The 20,171-nt window shown below is 37.2% G+C and overlaps 2 long non-coding RNA genes across 2 annotated transcripts; both read right to left on the bottom strand.

Moving 5' to 3' along the window:
- Positions 1-3,819: 3,819 nt before the first annotated feature.
- LOC141497416 (uncharacterized) lies at positions 3,820-6,387 on the bottom strand. Its single transcript, XR_012471330.1, has 4 exons — positions 6,257-6,387; positions 5,596-5,655; positions 4,729-4,857; positions 3,820-3,910 (listed from the first exon to the last, which is right to left on the bottom strand). It is a non-coding gene; the product is annotated as an uncharacterized LOC141497416 (long non-coding RNA).
- A 12,392-nt stretch (positions 6,388-18,779) lies between these two features.
- On the bottom strand, positions 18,780-20,169 carry LOC141497437 (uncharacterized). The gene is made up of 3 exons (XR_012471337.1): positions 20,116-20,169; positions 19,447-19,506; positions 18,780-18,890 (listed from the first exon to the last, which is right to left on the bottom strand). It is a non-coding gene; the product is annotated as an uncharacterized LOC141497437 (long non-coding RNA).
- Between the last annotated feature and the right edge of the window lie 2 nt (positions 20,170-20,171).

The following is a 20,171-nucleotide window of genomic DNA, read 5'->3' on the forward strand; positions in this document are numbered from 1 at the left end:
TGCCTATCATGAGTGTCTCCATTCTCCATGGTGCTCTTGGCTCTGCTCACCTTTTCTTCAACATGTTGAATGCTTTTCTCTTGAGTACTGAGCTTTCTTGTAAGTAACTCCTGTTTTGAAGAATATATGTACAAGTTATCTTGGGATTTCTGCTTCTCATTCTCTTGTTCCTTCAGTCTGTCCTCCTATACATCAATGAAGAACAAAATCCCAGAAATCAGGAATTATTTGCCACTTAATGTGTTCACTTGTTTGGCCTTGAACCAGTTCCATAAATCATGCTGTGATGTCTTAGCTTGTTTCTATGGTATCTTTGACTTCGTTTTAAGAAATTTAGAGTTAGTTTTAAAAATTGATTCCGGCCTTTCTGTTTTATAATCATTCCCTCATTTTCCTGGTGGTAATATTGGGTAGGTTGCCTCCTGCTTTCCATTTCTACTGTTTTGTCCATTGATATATAGCCTTGAATTGTACAGTTACCAATTCATTATGCAACCTCTAAATGGATGTTGGCAGGGGTGCTGCTAAAGTTTAGGTAGTTTGAATATCCTATGAAATTCATATTTTTAAAAAATATTCTTAACATGGAGAAAGAAGTGACATTTGTGACTTTGGTGTACAGGAAAGTGAAATTTGGCTTTGGCAATAAGAGGGATGACTAGCAAGGAATGGTAGGATTGATCTGGGTCATTGGATTTGAGGCATTAATTACTTAATGGACAAACATATATCATTTAGCAGATTGGAAAAATATTTGCCAAGATCTTTCCATTTTCCTCACCACTATGGTTCTTTTTAGCTTGACTTACCTTTTCTTCTGGCTGTTGAATCTCCTCTTCATCACTGAACTTTCTTGTAGATGAGTCCTGTCTCCACATATAAGCAGCTTCATCCCATAAATTTTGTGTCTCATCTACTTGCTCACTTAATCTGTCTTCCTATTCACCATTGAAGAACAAAGTTCCAAACATGAATGATTACAATGCTATTTTGAAATGCTCACATCTACAGAACTGAGCCAATGTTCTACTCATCTTCCTCTAATGGGCTGGCTTGTCATCAATCTCTCTGACCTCCTCCACAAACTCTCCAGAAGAATACTGAAATGAGTTTTAATGGAGACCTGACTCTTTGGACTTCATTTTTTTCCTTAGTTCTTTTCTCATCTTGTGGGAAGATGGGTCAGTAGCTTCTTGCCTTTCACTCAAAACCATTTTTTCCTTGTTTTCCAGGAATAAAATAGCAACCAACCTCCCAACCAGTTAATTATATCTAGAGAAGAGATAGATGGCTAAAGCTGTTACTATGATCAAGTTATTTTGAGGTTTTTTTTGCATCTATATATTTGAAAGCACCCCTTACATAGAAAAAGAAGTAACCAAACAACCAGTTAGCCAACATCAAACAGGAGATGACAAAAAGTATTTACAATGTCCATGCAGTTTAGAGTTGACAATAAATTGATACTTTTCAAAGTACACCCTCCATGAAGAGAGAAGTCACCATGGCCTCAGTAGGTATGACAAGAAAGGGAAACCTGACTTTGGTAGGATGAGAGTTAGGTTTAGATGCTGACTAGGATAGATCTTGGTCATTGAATTTCAGAAGTTAGTTACTTATTGGGGTGTGTGATACATTTGTGACCAAGGATGGGTAGCTTTGTGACAGAATGATTATCCAAACCTATCTCCCTTTCCCCTCCCTTCTGGTGCTTTTGACTCTGCTCACCTCTTTTTCTTGCTGTTGAATGATGGAATCAGCAGAACTGAACTTGCTTATATATGAGTCCTGTTGCAATAGATAATAATGCATTTTATCCTGGAATCTTTGGTTCTCAAGCTCCACCTACTCGGTCTGTCCTCTTACTTGTCTCATTGAGAAACAAAACCTCAGGATTCAGAAAATAGCTAGCTGTCCTACCTCTCATGCTCATTGATCCAGAGTCTCACATTTCGACTCCTTGTCTTGACTTCCTCTTATCAATCTCTTTGAATTCTTCAAACCCTTGCAAAGAGTTGGGTTTCAAAAATAACATCCTGGACTTTTTTTCCTTACTTCTTTACTGACATAGTAAGCATCTTGGCAGGTAGTGTCCTGACCTCTAACCTATTCATTTCTTCCTTGTTTCTAGCTAGAAATTATTCAATTGGCCAATGAGTTAGCCAGCCTTAAAGAGAATATGGACAATGGTGTTGCCAAATTTCAGGTCTTTGGATGTCATATGACTTTCATATTTTTCAAGTCTTCTCTACACATATAAGTGACCTTTGTCTCAATGAGTGAGACTGGAAAGTGTAAGATTGACAATTGTCATCTGATTTTAGGTGTTAGTTTCTTAATATGTATTGATAAATCAGAGAAAAAAAAAGATGAATGGCTAGATTAGAGAATGTTATCCTGAGCAGTCTTCATTCTCCACCTTTTGGTACTCTTGGCTCTGCTCACCTTTTCTCCAAGCTGTTGAATGATTTTCCATTGAGCATGATACTCTTGTTCTGATGGACACTGATGCAACTTGTCCTGGGACCTCTGCTTCTCATCTTCTTGCTCCTTCAATCTGTCCTCCTATATATCAGAAACCCCAGAAATCAGGAAGTGTACCTATTACTTAATTTGCTCATTTGTATTGCCATGAACCAGAGTCCCATATATCATATGCAATGTTTTAGCTTCTTCTTATTGGTGTTTTTGACCTCTTCTGTGACATCATTTTAAGAAATTTAGAGTCAGTTTTAAAAACTTATTTTGGTTTTTTTAAAATCATTTTCTCATTTTCCTAGTGGTAATGTGAGTAAGTTGTCTCTTCTCTCCACTTCTATTCCTTTGTACATTGATTTCCAGGCATAAATCATAAAGCTAATCCGTTGGTAGGGGTGCTGCTAAAGTCCAGGTGATTTAGCTATCCTATGAAATTCCTATTTTTAAAAACATTTTTTATATGGAGAAAGAAGTGACTTTGTGTCTTTGAGTGTGAAATGAAAGTGAAATCTGACTTTGGCAAGAGGAAATGTAGGTTAGTTTGCTGACTTAACAAACAATGCTAGAATCGATCTTGTTCATTGAATTTGAGGCATAAATTACTTAATGGGAAGAGATATATCTATTATAAAAAATGGTTAGCCTATTGTTTGCCCAAACCTATCCATTTTCTCACCATTATTGTATTTTTTAGCTTGATTTACTTTTTTCCTCCTGACTGTTGAATCTCCATTGCATCACTGAGTTTTCTTATAGATGAGTTCTTTCTCTCTATATGATAATTTGTTTTATCCAATAGACTTTCAGTCTTATCCATTTGCTCACTTAGTGTGTCTTCCTAATCACCATTGATGAACAAAGTCCCAAATATCAAGAATATACACACCATTTAAAATGCTCACATCATATGCCTGTATCAATGTGCCATTCTTCCTCCTCTTATGTGTTCCCTATAGTTATCTCTTCGATTTCCTCTATAAACTCTTAGGAATTATACTGAAATGAGTTTGACTGTTTGGACATAAATTATTTTTCCTCAGTTCTTTCCTCATCTTGTAGGAACATAGGCAGGTGTAAACCTCCTACCTTTAATTCATAAACAACTTTTTCTTTTTTTTTCTGGTTAATAAAATGTCCAACCAACCAACCAACCAACCAACCAAAAAGTTAACTCCATTGAGAAAAAGATGTCATAAGCTTCTACCATTGTCCAGTTAATCTGGACGTTCTTTTACATCTTTTTGGAAACTCTCTTTCCTGAGCTGTCTCCATTCTCTGTGGTACTTTTGGCTCTGCTCACCTTTTCTCCAAGCTGTTGAATACTTTTCTGTTGAGCACTGAGTTTTCTTGTAGGCAACTTCTGTTTTGAAGAATATAGGTGCAACTTCTTGAATCTCTGCTTCTCATCCTCTTGTTTCTTCAATATGTCCTCCTACACAGCAATGAAGAATAAAACATTAGAAATCAGGAAGCATCTACCACTAAATGTGCTCACATATTTGGCCTTGAGGCAAAGTTCCATATATCACACTGTGATGTCTTGACTTGTTTCTTTTGGTGTCTTTGACCTATTCTACAAACTTTTTTTTCTTTTTTAGCTTTTGCAAGGAAATGGGGTTAAGTGGCTTGCCCAAGGCTACACAGCTAGGTAATTATTAAGAGTCTGAGACTGGATTTGAACTCAGGTACTCCTGACTCCAGGGCAGGTGCTCTATCCACTTTGCCACTTAGCTTCCCCCTACAAACTTTTTTTAAAAGAAGTTTAGAATGATATTTAAAAAACTAATGCTCGAGGTTCTTTTTTATAGTCATTTCTTCATTTCCTTAGTGTTATTGTGGGTGGGTTGTCTCCTGCTCTCCACTTCTACTTTTTGTCTATTGATATACAGCCTTAAATCATACAGCTAATTCATCATGCAACCTCAAAGTCAATATTGGTAGGGGTGCTACTAAAGTTCAGGTAGCTTGACTAGCCCATGAAATTCATATTTTTAAAAAAACATTTTTTATATGGAGAAAGAAGTGACTTTTATGCCTTTGACTGTGACACATAAGGAGTCTGAGGTAGATTAGTTTGCTGGCTAGCAAGCTGTCTTAGGATTGATCCTGGTGATTGAATTCAAGGCATTAATTACTTAATGGGCAGGGATATATCAATTATGAAAAATGTGTGGCTACATTAGACAATGTTTGCCCAGATCTGCCCCCCCCCTTTTTTTTACCACTGTAGTGCTTTATAGCTTGACTTACCTTTTCTCCGGTCTGTTGAATCTCCTCTGTATCCCTGGGCTTTCTTGTAGATGAGTCCCGTCTCCATATATAATGTGTTTTATCCCATAGACTTTCAGTGTTATCCACTTGCTCACTTAATATGTCTGCCTATTCACCATTGAAGAACAAAGCCCCAAATATGAACCATTATTTACCATTTAAAATGCTACCATCTACAGCTTGGAGCCAATGACCCAGTCTCCCTCCTCTTATGTGTTGGCCTGTAGTCATCAATCTCTTTGAGCCTCCCCTACAAATCCTTTGGAGGAATGGTGAAATGAGTTTGGCTGGAAATCTGATTCAGTTCTCTATTCATCTTGTAGGGCCATGGGGAGGTAGCCTACAGTCTTTCACTCAAAAATTTCTTTTCTTTTTTTTTTTTTCAATGATTAAAATATCCAATCAACCAGTTAACTAGACTGAGAGAAGAGATGGTAAAAGCTGCCACAATGGTACAGTTAATTTTGGGTTCCTTTTACATTGATTTTTTGAAAGCACTTCTTACTTAGAGAAAGAAGTGACCAAACACCCAGTTAGCTAATTTGATGAAATAAATGATAGCAAAAGATACTTGTCAAGTCCATGGAGTTTAGAACTGGCATTGAATCTTTTTCAAAATGTTCCTTACATGAACAAAGAAGTCACCATTGCCTTAGGAGGTGTAACATAGGATGTAAATTAGGTTTGGATGCTGACTAGGAAGACTAGGATGGATCTTGGTCATTTAATTTTAGAAGTTACTTATTGGGGTGTGATACATTTGTGCCCAAGCATGGGTAGATTGATGACAGACTGTCCAGAGTTATCTCCCTTTCCCTCCCTTCTCATGCTATTGATTCTGCTCACCTCTTCTTCCTGCTGTGAAATGGTGATCTCAGCACAACTGAACTTGCTTATACATGAGTCCTGTTCCAAAGTACAACAATATTGCAAATGATCCTAGAATATCTGCTTCTCAACCTCAGCCTCACTCAGTCTGTCCTAAATAACTGTCCTACCTCTAGTGCTTCCAGCTATCACCCTGATCTACAATCTCCCACTTCAAATTGATATCTTGGCCTCCTCTCCTCAATCTCTTTGAACTCTCCTATGAACTCTTTGTATATGAATTTAGTTTGAAAACTAATGTTCTGGACTTTTTTTCCCCTCACTTTACATATTTGGCATGTTGGTAGGTAGCCTCTGGCCCTCTAACCCACCCATTTTTTCCTTGTTTCCTTGGTATAAATCATCACACCTGCCAATGAGTTAGCCAGCCACAAAGAGGCTCTGGATGTCCTATGACATTACTATTTTTCAAGCATCCTCCACATATAGAAAGAAATGACCTTTGTCTCAATGAGTGAGACTGGAAAGTTAGGATTGACAATAGTCATCATATTTTAGGTGTTAGTTACCTTGTGGGCAGTGATACATCAGAGAAAAAAGGATGAATGGCTAGATTTGAGAATGAATATTCTGAGCTTTTTCCATTTTCCACCTTTGTGGTGCTGCTGGATCAGCTCACCTTATCTCGAAGCTGTTGAAAACTTTTTCTTTGAGGACTGAGTGTTCTTGTAAATGACTCTTGTTTTGAGGGATATTGGTGCAACTTATCCTGGGACCTCTGCTTCTTATCCTCTTGTTTCTTCAATCTTTGTTCCTATATGTCAGTGATGAAGAAAAGCCCGGAAATTAGTAAATATCTTTCTTTATGTGCTTACTTGCTGGTGTTGAGACAAGGTCCCATATCATACTCTGACATCTTGGTTTATTCTTAATGGTGTCTTTGACCTCTTCTACATAGTCTTTAAAAATATTTTAATTTTTATTGAATTTTACAATTTTCCCCCTAATCTCCCTTCCCTCCACCCCCCTCCCCATGGAAAGCAGTCTGATAGTCTTTAGATTGTTTTCATGCTATACATTGATCAAAATTGAATGTGTTGAGAGAAAAATAATATCCTAAAGAAAAATATAAAAGAGATAGCAAATTATATAATAAGATAACTTAAAAAAATAAAGGTAATAGTCTCTGGTTTTTGTTTAAACTCCACAATTCTTGCTTTGGATATAGATGGTATTCTCCATCACAGATACCCTAAAATTGTCTGATTGTTGCACTGATGAAAATCCATTAGTATTGATCATCAACCCCATGTTGCTGTTAGTGTGTACCCTGTTGTTCTGGTTCTGCTCATCTCACTTAGTATCAGTTCATGTAAATCCTTTCAAGTTTCTTTGAATTCCCATCCCTCCTTGTTTCTAATAGAACAATATTTATTCAGCCATTCCCCAGGTGATGGACATTCACTCAATTTCCAATTCTTTGCCACCATAGAGCTACTATGAATATTTTTGTACAAGTGATGTTTTTACCCTTTTTTGTGATCTCTTCAGGGTATATAGACTCAGTAGTGGTATTGTTGGATCAAAGGGTATGCACATTTTTATTGTCCTTTGGGCATAATTTCAGATTGCTCTCAGAAAGATTGGATGAGTTCACAGTTCCACCAACAATGTATTAGTGTCCCAGATTTCCCACATCATTTCCAACATTGATCATTGTCCTTTCTGGTCATATTGACCAGTCTGAGAGGTGTGAGGTGGTACCTCAGAGCTACATAGTCTTTTTTTTACAAAATTTAGATTGTTTTAAAACCTGATTTTTGACTTTTAAAAATTACTTTATTTTCCTAGTGATAATGTGGGTAGGTTGTCTCCTGCTCTCCACTTATATTCCTTTGTCCATTGATTTCCAGCCTTAATTCATATAACAAATCTGTTTTCATGGGCGCTTCTAAAGTCTAAGTGATTTGGTTATCATATGAAATTCATATTTTTAAAAACATTCTTTATATGGAGAAAGACCCTTGTGTCTTTGACACAATGGCAACGACAGGAGAGGTATGTTAGTTTGCTGACTAGTATAAGCAATCTTAGAACTGATCTTGGTCATTAAATTTGGAGCATTAATTACTTAATGGACAGGAATATATCAATGGCAATGAATGGGTGGCTAGATTGGAAAATGTTTGCCCAGGTCAGTCCTTTTGTTCTTTTAGTTTGGCTTACCTTTTCTACTGGTTGTTGAATCTCTTCTGCATCACTTAACTTTCTTGTAGATGAGTCCCTTCTCTATATATAATAGATTTTGTTCCATATACTTTGTTACTCATCTATTTGCTTACTGAATCTGTCTTACTATTCACCATTGAAGAACAAAGCCCCAAACATGAACAATTACATGCCACTTAACATGTTTATACCTACAGACCTAAGCCAAAGTCCTAGTCTTCCTCCTCTTATTTCTAAGCCTGTATTCATCACTCTCTCTGATCTGCTCTACAAAGTTTCTGGAAGAATATTGAAATGCATTTTGGCTGGAAACCTGAAGGGATTTTATTTTTTTTCCTGAGTTTTTTACTCATTGTGTAGGAACATGTGGAGGTAAACTCCTGCCTTTCATTCAAGAACATTTTTTCCTTTTTTTAAGGAATAAAATATTCAACCAATCAGCTAATGAGACTGAGAGAAGAGAGATGGTAAAGGCTTCCACCATGGTTCAGTTAATTTGGGAATCCTTTTGCATCTATATTTTTGAAATCACTCTTTACAGGGAGAAAGAATTAACCAAACAACCAGTTAGCTAATGTCAAATAGGTGATGGCAGCAGGTAGTTCCAGTGTCCATGTAGTTTGGGGTTGGCATTAAATCATATTTTTCAAAGCACTCCTTCCATGAAGAAAGAAGTTACCATTGCCTTAGTAGGTGTTTATGAAAGTGGAACCTAGTTTTGCTAGGATGAGAGTCAGGTTTGGATGCTGACTAGGAAGACTAGGATGGATCTTGGTCATGGAATTTTAGAAGTTATTTACTTATTGGGGAGTGATACAATCATGACCAAAGATGGGTAGCTTGGTGAAAAAAATGACTTGCCAGAGCTGTCTCCCTTTCCCTCCCTTCTCATGATATTGGCTCTGCTCACCTCTTCTTCCTGCAGTAGAATGATGGTCTCCATAGAACTGAGTTTTCTTATGCATGAGTCCTGTTGCAATGGATAATAATAATGTGATTTATCCTGCAATCTCTAGTTCTCAACCTCAGCCTCGCTCAGTCTATCTTCTTACTCATCATTTAGGAACAAACCTCCATAATCAGGAAATAGCTATCCTACTTCTAATGCTCATACTTATTACCCTGAGCCCCAGTTCCACCCTTGAAACTAATGTCTTGACCTCCTCTCATCAATGTTTTTGATCTCTCCTGTAAATTCTTACAACAAAAATGTGAGTGAGTTTGGTTTGAAAACTAATATTCTAAACATCCTTTTTTCTTCTTTACTTACAAAGTAATCATGTTGGTAGGTAGTCTCCTGCCCTCCAACCCACCCATTTTTCCTTTTTTTTCTTTGTATAAATTGTTCAACCAACCAATAAGTCAACCAGACTCAATGTGGGCAAAGGTGATGCCAAGGTCCAGGTCTTTGGATTTCCCATGGAATTCATATTTTTGGAACATTTTCTACACATAGAAAGGAATGACCTTTGTCTCAAAGAGGGAGAATGGAAAGTCTAGAATTGCTAATAGTCATTGAATTTTAAGTGTTAGTTACTCAATGGGTAGTGATAAATTGCAGGAAAGGGATGAATGTCTAGATAAGAAAATTACTATCCTGAGTTGTCTCTATCCTCCACGTTTGTGGTGCTCTTGGTTCTGCCCACCTTTTCTCCAAGTCGTTGAATGTTTCTCTGTTGAGAACTGAGTTTTCTTGAAAGTGAAGCCTGTTGTAAGGGATGTTGGTGTTATCTGATCCTGGAGTTTCTGCTTCTCATCCTCTTGCCTCACCCTACGCACTACTGAAGAACAATACTCCAGACTTCAGGAAATACCTGCCTCTTATAGAGTCCAACTCATCATTCTATCATATCTTGGCCTCCTCTTATTGTTGTCTATGATCTCTTCTACAAACTCTTAAGAAATTTGAAGTGAGTTTCATTTAAAAAACTTATTATGAAGACTCTTTTATCACTTCTCAGTCTCCTAGTGGTTCTGTGGGTAGTCATTCTTTGGTCCATTGATTTGAGCCTTAAATCATACATTAGCCAGTTTTAAAGATGGTATGGACAGTGGTCCTACTAAATTTAGTCTAGGTGATTTATATGTCCTATGAAATTCATATTTTTAAAAGGATTCTTTATTTGGAGAAATGACCTTTGAGTCTTTTGAGATTTAAGTGACTCAAAGTGAAATCTGGCTTTGCCAGGAGGAAAGAGGTAGGCTAGTTTGCTGTCCAGCAATTCTGAAGATTGACCCTGGACATCAGCTTTTAAGTATTAATTATTTAATGGGCAGGGATATACCAATTAAAAAGAATTGTGGCTAGATTGGAGGTTTGTCCAGATCTTGGCTTGCCTTTTTTTCTTGCTCTTGAATCTTCTCTGTAGCACTAAGTTTTCTTGTAGGTGAGATCCGTTGGGATACATAAGATGGTGGCTTATCCCTTATTCTTTCTTTCTGATCCACTTGCTCACTTAAACTTTTTTTTCCCCTACTCAGCATTGAAGAACAAAGCCCCAAATATCAAGAATTTAGATGCCATTTAACATACTTATACCTATAGCCCTGAGTCACTTTACTACTCTTCCTCCTCTTATATGTTAGCTTGTAGTCATCAATCTTTTGACCTCCCATACTGATGGGAAGAATATTTTTTTTTAGGTTTTTTGCAAGGCAATGGGGTTAAGTGGCTTGCCCAAGGCCACACAGCTAGGTAATTATTAAGTGTCTGAGGCCAGATTTGAACTCAAGTATTCCTGACTCCAGGGCCAGTGCTCCATCCACTGTGCCACCTAGCCACCCCTGCTGGGAAGAATATTGAAATGAGTTTGACTGGAAACCTAACTAGACTATTTTTTCCTCACTTCTTTACTAATCTTGTTAGGGACATGGGGAAGTAGCCTCCTGCCTTTCACTTATAAACATTAAAATTTTTTTTTTCTAGGAATATACTATCCAAACCGACCAAGAAACCAGTTAATCAGACTGAAAGAAGAGATGGCAAAAACTGCTACTATGATCCAGTTAATTTTGGGTTTCTTTTACAACTACATTTTTGAAAGCACTCCTTACATGGAGAAAGAAGTGACCAAACAACCAAATAACCCAACTTTACATAGGTGATGATAAATGGTATTTGCAAAGTCCATGTAGTTTGGAGCTAGCATTAAATTGTTATTTCTTCAAAGCACTCCCTACATGAGGAAAGAAATCACCATTGCCTCAACAGCCTATATGAAAGAGAAATCTGACTTTGGTCTGGTGAGAATTAGATTTGGACAATGATTAGGAAGACTAGGATTGATCTTGTTCATTGATTTTAGAAGTTACTTACTGGGGAATGACACATTTGTGTCCAAGGAAGGGTGACTTGGTGATATAATGACTTGACTTGTCTCCTTTACCCTCCCTTCTGGTTCTTTTGGTTCTGCTCACCTGTTTTTTATGCTGGTCTCAGCAGAACCTTAGTTTGCTTATACTTGAGTCTTGTTGCAATGATTAATATTGCAATTTATTCATGAATTGCTGGTTCTCAACTACAACCTTACTCAGTCTATCCTTTTACTCAGCTTTGAGGGACAAAGTCTCAGTAATCAGAAAATACCTGTCTTACTTCTAATGCATTGTAGTGCTTTTAGTTTAGATTATCTTTTCTACTTGTTAAATCTCCTCTGCAGCACTGGTTTTTCTTGGATATGAGTCCCATTGGGATATACAAGATGAAGTTTTATCCCTTAGCATTTCCTTCTCATCCACTTGTTCAGTTAATATGTATTCCTATACACCATTGAAGAGCAAAGCCCCAAACATCAAGAAATTGATTGCCACTTAATATGCTCAAACCTACAGCCCTGAAATAATGTACCATTTTCTTCTTATGTGTTGGCTTGTAGTCTTCAATCTCTTTGACCTCCTCTACACATTTTTGGGAAGAATATGTATATTTTTAATTTGTGCAAGGCAATGGGATTAAGTGACTTGCCCAAGGTCACAAAGCTAGGTAATAAATATCAGAGGCTGGATTTGAGCTCAGGTCCTCTTGACTCCAGGTCTAGTACTCTATCCACTGTGCCCCTTAGCTGCCCATTTGGGGAAGAATATTGAAATGAATTTGGCTAAAAATCTGACTGCTTGAACTTTATTTTTCCTTAATTCTTTACTCATTTCATTGGAAAATGGAGAAGAAACCTCTTGCCTTCCACTCAAAAACTTTTTTTTCTTTTATTCCGGAAATAAAATAACCAACCAACCAGTCAACAAGAATGAGGGGGAAATGGCAAAGCTGCTACTGTGGTCCAGTTAATTTGGGGTTCCTTTTTCATCTATGTTTTTAAAAGCTCTCCTTACTGGAGAAAAAAATGACCAAACTACTAGGTAGACAGCCTTAAATAGTATATGGGAAAAGTTCCTTCCAAACTCCATATAGTTTGAAGCTCTCAATCTATATTTTTCAAAGCACTACCTACATGAAGGATGAAGTCACCATAGCTTCACAGTAGGTGTGACATGAAAGTGAAGCCTGGTTTTCCTAGGACAAGAGTTAGGTTTGCATGATAACTAGCAAGACTAGGATTGATCTTGGTCATTGGATTTTTGGAAGTTAGTTACTTATCGAGGAGTGACAATTTGTGACCAGGAATGGGTGAATTTGTGACAGAATGACTGTCCAGACTTATCTCCCTTTCCCTCCCTTCTGGTGTTTTTTGGCTCTGCTCACCCCTTCTTCCTCTTGTTGAATAATAAGTCCTGTTACAAAGAATAATATTGCAACTTATCCTGGAAAATCTGGTTTTCAACCTCAGCCTCACTCAGTCTGTCCCCTTTCTTATCATTAAGGAACAAAAACATCAATAATCAGGAAATACCTGTCCCACTTGTTATGCTCATTTCAATCACCCTGAGCCACAGTCCCTTGCTTCAAACTGATGTCTTGGTAACCTCTCATCACTCTCTTCAAGATCTCCTACAAAGTCTTACAGAGTATGGGAGTGAGTTTGGTTTGAAAGCTAACATTCTGAACTTTTCTATTTTCTCACTTCTTCCCTCACATAGCAATCATGGTTAGATAGGTAGGTATAAATTTACCAACAAACCAATGAATTAGGCAGCCTCAAAGAAGATATGGGGAAAGGTTCAGGTCTTTTGATATCCTATGACATTTCCAATTTAGAAGCATTCTCTACATATTGGGAAAAAAACCCTTTGTCTCAGTGAGAGAGACTGGAAAGTCCAAGATTGACACTGGTCATTGCATTTTAGGTATTACTTAATGGGTAGTGATACATCAGAGCAAAAGGATGAATGGTTAGAATAGAGAATGACTATTCTGAGATGTCTCCACCCTCCATCTCTGTGGTGCTGTTGGTTTTGTTCACCTTTTCTCCAAGCTGTTGAATGCTTTTCCTTTGAGGACTGAGTTTTCTTGTAAGTGAATCCTGTTGTGATGGATATTGGTGCATCTGATCCTGGAGTCTCTGCTTTTCATCTTCTTGCTCATTCAATCTGTCTATCTACACCAGTAAAGAACAAAACCCCAGAAATCAGGAAGGCACCTGACATTTAAAGTGGTCACATGTATTTCCCTGACCTAGAGGTCCATACATCATCCTGTGATGTCTTGATATATTCTTATTGGTATCTTTGGCATCATCTACAAACTCTCTTTAAGAAATTTAGTGAGAGTTTTATTTTAAAAATTGATTCTGAATTTTCTCTTTTACATCAATTCCTCAGTCTCCTAGTGGTTGTATGGGTGAGTAGTCTCTTGCTCTCCACTCCTTTGTCTATTGATTTTCAGGCTCAAATAATATAGTGATTTATTAACTAGTCTTAGATATGATGTGTGAGCAGTAGTACTTCTAAATTTAGTCTAGGTAGTTTGGATATCTTATGACAGTTATATATCTAAAAGTATTCTTTATAAGAAAGAAAGAAAAGTGTATATGAAATGAAAGGGAAATCTGACTTTGGCAGGAGTGGAGAGTTAGGTTAGTTTGCTGATAAGCAGTCCTAAGATTGACCTTAGATATCTGCTTTGGCTTACCTTTTTTTTTTTTTTTTACATTTTTACTTATTTATTTCTTTTGCAAGGCAATTAAATGACATGCCCAAGGTCATACAGCTAAGAAAGTATTAAGTATCTGAGGCCAGATTTGAACTCAGATACTCCTGATTCTAGGACTGGTGCTCTAACTACTGTGCCACCTAGCTGCCCCTTTGACTTACCTTTTGTTCTTGCTGTTGAATCTCCTCTGCAGCACTGAGTTTTCTTGTAGATGAGTCCCATCGGGATATATAAGATGGGGTTTTATCCCTTAGCCTTTCCTTCATATCCTCTTGTTCACTTAATCTGTCTTCCTACTCACCATTGAAGAACAAAGCCCCAAACATCAAGAATTTAGATGTCATTTAAAATGCTCACACCTAGAGGCCTGAGTCAATGTTCCACTGATCCTGCTCTGTATATGTTGCCCTGTGATCATCAGTTTCTTTGACCTCTACAGACTCTTGTAAGAAACATTGAAATGAGTTTGATTGGAAATCTGACTGCTTGGACATTATTTTTTTCAATTCTTTAATCATTTTGTAGAGGTAACCTGCTGCTTTTCACTCATAAATTTTCTTTTCAGAAATAAAATATCCACTCACCCACCCAACCAGTTAATCAGAGTGAAAAAAGAGATGGCAAAAGTTTCCACCATGGCCCAGTTATTTTGGGATGCCTTTTATATCTATAGTTTTGAAAGTGACATATAACCAGTTAGCCATTATCAAGTAGGAGATGGAAAAAGGTGTTTCCAAAGTTCATGTCTTTTGGAATTCTCATTAAATCTAGAAATCACCATTGCCTTAGAAGGTGTGATGTGAAAGTGAGACCTGGTTTTGGTAGGAGGAGAGTTAAGTTTGGATGCTGACTAGGAAGGCTAGGATTGATCTTGGTAATTGGATTTTAGAAGTTAGTTATTTATTGGGGAGTGATACATATTTGACCATGGTTGGATGGTCTAGTGACTGTCCAGATTTGTCTCCCTTTCCCTCCCTTCTGATGCTATTGGCTCTGCTCACCTCTTCTCCCTGCAGCTGAATGATGGTCTCTGCAGAACTGAGCTTGCTTATCCGTGATTCCTGTTGCAATGAATGATATTGCAATTTATCCTGGAATATCTCTGCTTCTCAACCTCAGCCTTACTTTTAGTCCTCTTAGTCATCAATGAAAAACAAAGCCCAGGTATTCGGGAAATAACTAACCCAGTTCTAATGCTCATATCTATCACCCTGAGACACATTCCCCCTCTTTACACCAAAGTCTTGGCTTCTTCTCATCAATATCTCTGAGTTCTCCTACAAACTTTTGCAAAAAAAAATAGGGGAATGGTTTGGTTTGAAAATTAATGTTCTGGATTTTCTTTTTTCTCACTTCTTCACTCAGGAAGTAGACATTTTGGTAGATAGGGTTTCCTGCTCTCTAATCCAACTATATTTTCCTTATTTTCTAGGTATAAATTGTCCAACCAGCCAATGAGTTAGCCAAACTCAAAGAAGATATGGGCAAAGGTGATGCCATGATTCAGATCTTTGAATGTCCTATGACCTTCATGCTTTTCAAACATTAGTACATGTAGAAAGAAGTGATTTTTGTCTCTGTAAGACTGAAAAGTCTGGAATTGGCAATGATCATCAGATTTTAGGTATTAGTTAATTCATGGGTGGTGGTACTTGAGAGAAAAAAGAATGAATGGCTAGACTTGAGAATGAATATTCTGAGCTGTCTCCATTTTCCACCTTTGTGTTACTGCTGGATCTGCTTACCTTTTCTCGTAGCTGTTGAAGGCTTTTCTGTGAAGCCAGTTTTCCTGTAAGTGACTCATGTTGTGATGGCTTTCGGTGGAGCTTATCTTGAAGTCTCTGGTCCTCTTGTTTATTCAAGCTGTCCTCCTATACATCAGTGGAGAACAAAATCATAGATTTCAGGAAGTATCTGCCACATAGAAAACTCACATGTATTGACTTGAGCCAGTATCCCCCAAATCATTCTATGATATCTTGGCCTGTTCTTATTAGTGTTTTTGAACTCTTCTACAAACTATTTTATAAGAAATTTACTGTGAGTTTCATTTTAAAAACTGATTCTGGACTTTATTTTTTATAATCAGTATCTTTCCTAGTGGTAATGTGGATAGGTAGTTGCTTGCTCTCTTCTTCCTCTCCTTAGTTCATTGATTTCCAACCTTAAATCGTACAACTAACCAATTCATTGGCCAGTCTCAAAGATGAAGTGGGTAATGGTGGTGCTAAATTTAGTTCAGGTGGTTTGAATGTCCTTTGAATTTCATATTTTTAAAAGTATTCATTACAAGGAGAAAAATATGACTTTTGTGTCTTAGAGTGTGATATGAAAGTGAAATCTGCCAAAAGAAGCGGAGGTATGTTAGTTTGCTGACCAGCAATTCTAGGATTGACTCTGATATCAACTTTTATATATTAATAACTTAATTGATAGGGTTGTATCAATAACAAAGAATGGATGGCTAGATTGGAAAATGTTTGCCCAGATCTATCCTTTTTTTCTCACTGCTGTGATGCTTTTAGCTTATCTGTTCTTTTTTTGCTGTTGAATCTCCTCTGCACCACTGAAATTTCTTGTAGCTGAGTCCCATCGGGATGTATGAGATGATGATTTATCCTTTAGCCTTTTCTTTTGACCCAATTGTTCACTTAATGTTTGCCTACTCACCATTGAGGAACAAAGACCCAACTATTAAGAATTTACATGCCATTTAAAATGTTCTCACCCACATGCCTGAGCTAATGTCTCACTGTTCCTCCTCTCATGTCTTGGCCTGTAGTCATTAATTTCTTTGACCTCCTCTACAAACTCTTGGAAAGAATGTTGAAATGAGTTTGGCTGAAACCTGTTTGGGCTTTACCTTTTTCCTTAGTTCTTTACTTACCTTGTAGTAACACAGATGGTAGTCTCTTGTCTTTCACTCATGTACTTTTTTCTTTTTTCCCCCCAGAAATTAAATATCTACCCACCCACCTAACCAGTTAACCAGACTGAGGGAACACATGGCAAAAGTTACTCTCATGGTCCATTTAATTTTGGGTTTCTATTACAATTATGTTTTTGAAAGCACTCCTTATATGCAGAAAGAAGTGACCAAATAACCTGTTAGCTAATGTAAAATAGGAGATTGGAAAAGGTACTTCCAAAGTCCTTTTAAACCCTCCCTATATAAAGAAAGAAATTTAGATTGTTCAGTAGAAATGATGTGAAAGTGAAACCCGAATTGGTAGGATGAGAGTTAGGTTTGGATGCTAACTAGAAAGACTAGGATTGATCTGGGTTATTGGACTTTAGCAGTTGGGTAATATATTTGTGTCCAAGGATGAGTGGTTTGATGACAAAATGACTGTCTCCCTTTCCCTCCCTTTGGGTGCTATTGACTCAGCTTACCTCTCCTTCCTGCTGCTGAATGATGGTCTCAGCACTACTGAGTTTGCTTATCTATGAGTCCTGTTGCAATGAATGATATCGCAGTTTATCCTGGAATCTCTGGTTCTCAACCTCAGCCTCACTCAGGCTTACTCATACTTGTCATTGAGCAGCAAAGCTTGTAATCAGGAACTACCTGTTCCACCTCTAATGTCCATACCTATTACCCTGAACCACAGTCCTGCACTTTAAACTGATAGCTTGGTCTCTTCTCATCAATCTCTTTGAGTTTTCCTACAAACTTTTTTCAAAAATATGGGAGTGAGTTTGGTTTGAAAAAATTAACATTCTGGACTTTCTTTTTTGTCATTTCTTTGCTCGATATTAAACATGTTGATAGGTAGTCTCCTGCCCTTCAACCCATCTATTTTTCCTTGTTTTCTTGGTATAAATTGTCCATCCAGTCAACAAGATGGTTAGCCTCAAACAGGATTTGGACAAACATGATGCCAAAGTCCCTTCTTTAGTTGTCCTATGACATATTTTTCAAGCATTCTCTACATATAGATAGATAGAAGTAACTTTTGTCTCAGTGACTGAGAATGGAATGTCTAGGATTGACAATGGTTACCAATTTTAGATGTTACTGAATGGTTAGTGATACATCAGAGAAAAATTATGAATGGCTAGTATAGAGAATGACTATCCTGAGCTTTCTCCATTCTCTACCCTTGTGATGATCTTGACTCTGCTCACCTTTTCTTTAAGATGTTGAAAGCTTTTCCTTTGAGGACTGAGTTTTCTTAAATCCTGTTGTGGTGGATATTGATTTATCTTATCTTGGAGTCTTTGCTTCTCATCCTCCTTTTTCTCCTATACATCAGTGTTAAGCAAAGCCCCAGATATCAAGAAGATTTTGCTACTTAAAGTGCTCACATATATTGCCCTGAGTCAGAGTCCAACCCAACATTCTATCATGTCTTGGCTTGTTCTGTTGTCTTTGACCTCTTCAACAAACTTTTTTAAAAAGAAATTTAGAGTGAATTTCATTTTAAAAATTGGTTCTGGACTTCCTTTTTCTTTTTTTATTTATCAGTTTTTCAGTGTCCTATTGATTATGTGGGAAGGTAATTTCCTCTTCTCCATTTTAACTATTTTTTCCATTTATTTCCAGTCTTAAATCAATACAGCTTACCAATTCACTAGCTAGTCTTATAGATGATGTGAGCAATTGTGTTGCTAAATTTAGTCCAATCTATTTGGAAATGGAAATTTAAATTTTTAAAAGTATTCCTTACATGGAGAAGGAATTGACCTGTGTACCTTTTGTGTTTGACATGAAAGTGAAATATGGCTTTGGCAAAAGAAGAAAAGTTGGTTAGTTTTCTGACCAGCAATCCTAGGATTGACTCTTGGACATTGGTATTTTAGCTATTAATTACTTAATGGTCAGGAATATATCAAACACAAAGAATAGGTGGCTAGATTGGAAAATGTTTGCCCAGATCTTTTCTTTTCTCACAACTATGGAGCTTTTAGCTTGGCTTACCTTTTCTCCTTGCAATTGAATCTCCTTTTCAGTAGATGAGTCCCATACAGATATATTAGAAGTTGTTTTATCCCTTAGTCTTTCCTTCTCATCCACTTGTTCACTTAATCTATCATCCTATTCACCATTGAAGAACAAAGTCCCAAACATCAAGGAATTACATGCCATTTAAAATGCTCATATCTACAGTTCTGAAACAATTCCATTCTAATTCCTCTTTTGTGTTGGCCTGTAGTTATCAACTTCTTTGACCTTCTCTATAAACTCTTGGGGAGAATACTGAAATGAGTTGTTTGGAAACCTTACGCTTAGGACTTTACTTTTTTCCTCAGTTCTTTTACTAATCTGGTAGGAACACAGAGAAGTAGTCTAATGCCTTTCACTCAAAAACTTTTTTTCTTCTTTTTCCAGGACTATTATATCTAACCAACGACTAACCAGTAAACTATACTAAGGGAAAAAATGGCAAAAGCTGCTACAATGGTCTTTTTACATTTATATTTTTTACATCAATATTTTCGAAAGTATTTTGATCCTGGTCATTGACTTTTGGAAGTTAGGGACTTATTAAGGAGGGACACATTTATGACCAAGGATGGGTGAATTGGTGACATAATGACTCTCCAGAACTGTCTTAATTTCCTTCCCTTGTGTTGCTATTGGTTCTGCTCACCTCTTCTTCTTGCTGTTGAATGATGGTCTGAGCAGAACTGAGCTTGCTGATTCGTGAGTCCTGTTACAATGAATAATATTGCAATTTATCCTGGAATCTCTGGTTCTCAACCTCTGTCCTCTTACTTATCATTGAGAAAGAAAGCCTCAGTAATCAGGAAATAGCTGTCCCACCTCTAATATTCATACCTGCCGCCCTGAACCACAGTCCCACACTTCAAACTGATGTCTTGGCCTCCACTCATTCACCACTTTGAGTTCTCCTACAAAAATCTTGTAAGGAGTATGGGAATGAGTTTCAATTGAAAACTAACATTCTGGACTCGTTTTTTTCCCTGCTTCTTCATTCACACAGCAGGCATGTTGGCAGGTAATTTCCCACCCTCCAACTCATCCATTTCTCTGTTTTGTGGGTATAAATTAACCAGGCAGCCAATGAGGATGTGGGCAAAGGTCTTTGGATATCCTATGACATTCCTAATTTTGAAGCTTTCTCTATACATTGAAATACAGTCACTAGTCTAGAATTAACAATGGTTATCACATTTTAGGCTTTAGTTACTAAATGGGCAGTGATACATCAGAGAAAAGGATGAATGGCTAGCTTAGAGGATGATTATCCTGAGCTGTCTCCATTCTCTACTTTTGTGGTAGTTTTGGTTTTGCTCACCTTTTCTCCAAGTTGTTGAAGGCTTTTCCTTTGAGGACTGAGTTTCCTGGTAAGTG

Source organism: Macrotis lagotis, chromosome 1 (genome assembly GCF_037893015.1).
Source record: "Macrotis lagotis isolate mMagLag1 chromosome 1, bilby.v1.9.chrom.fasta, whole genome shotgun sequence".
NCBI lineage: Eukaryota > Metazoa > Chordata > Mammalia > Peramelemorphia > Peramelidae > Macrotis > Macrotis lagotis.